This window comes from Canis lupus, chromosome 22 (genome assembly GCF_003254725.2).
Source record: "Canis lupus dingo isolate Sandy chromosome 22, ASM325472v2, whole genome shotgun sequence".
Lineage (NCBI taxonomy): Eukaryota > Metazoa > Chordata > Mammalia > Carnivora > Canidae > Canis > Canis lupus.
Genome location: NC_064264.1, coordinates 49,609,203 through 49,610,248, shown reverse-complemented (window position 1 = coordinate 49,610,248; position 1,046 = coordinate 49,609,203). Strand labels below are relative to the sequence as shown.

Here is a 1,046-nt window from a genome sequence, read left to right as displayed (position 1 = left end):
CAGTGCCTCACCACTGCTCCAGTATGCAGTAATCACCCATGAAGCGACTCTTCCATACCTGGCCCTGTGTCAGACCCTAGAAGGGCCAAGATGCATGAGAGCTCATCACTTGCCTCAATGGCTCGCACTCTGACAGATGGCAGTCATTTACCGTTACACTAACATAGGGACGTGTGGAGTGCCATGAGGCATGACAAGAGGGGTATCTATGTTAGGTGGGGGAGGGGGTGAGGGCAGTCACAGTAGATGGCCTGCAGGAGATGGTGCTAAAACTGTCCTGAACCAGGAGGAGTTAAGCAGAGTTACCAGGACGTGTGGGAGAGGAAAATGCATTCCAGCAGAGAGAATCTCAAATGCCAGGTCATGGAATTAGGATTGTGACCTATAGAAAAGTAGAGCAGGAGCGCCTGGCTGGCTCAGTTAGTAGAGCATGAGACTCCCAATCTCAGGGTCATGAGTTCAAGCCCCACGTTGGACATAGAGCTTATTTAAAACAAACATACAGGGGCACTTGGGTGGCTCAGTTGGTTAAGTGTCTGCCTGGGCTCAGGTCATGATCTCAGGGTCCTGAGATGGAGCCCTGAGTCAGGCTCCCTGTTCAGCAGGGAGTCTGCTTATCCCCCTTCCTATCCCTCTGCCCTTTCCCTTACTTTCTCTCTCTCTCTCTCTCTCTCTCTCTCAAATAAATAAAACCTTTAAAAAACAAACAAATAAATAAGAAAAGTAGGGCGACTGTGCATTTTAGCCAAATCAGCGTGACAGTGGGATGAAGACTGTAGAGTAGATTGAGTGTCAGGATTGAAAGCCAACACTGGGAAACAAGAAGCTGTGGCTGCCTTCCTAGAGAGGCGTGGCAAGGCCTGGGCTACAGAGACTACCTTGAGCCTGTCCTGGAGGAGACTTGGGGTGGATGTCACGTGGAGGGAGCAAGAGGGAGGTTTGCAGGATGGCCTTGGGGGTGTGGCTCGTGGAGATGGGCCAATCCAGGAGGGGCAGTGGGTCTGAGAGGTTCAACACAGCGGTCTGATCCCAATGTACCCAGGAGG

At 51.6% G+C, this 1,046-nt stretch overlaps 1 non-coding gene across 1 annotated transcript; it reads left to right on the top strand.

The window, feature by feature from the left end:
• The first annotated feature begins 405 nt into the window (after positions 1-405).
• Positions 406-478, top strand: TRNAG-CCC (transfer RNA glycine (anticodon CCC)). Its single transcript has one exon. It is a non-coding gene; the product is annotated as a tRNA-Gly (tRNA).
• The last annotated feature ends 568 nt before the right edge of the window (positions 479-1,046 follow it).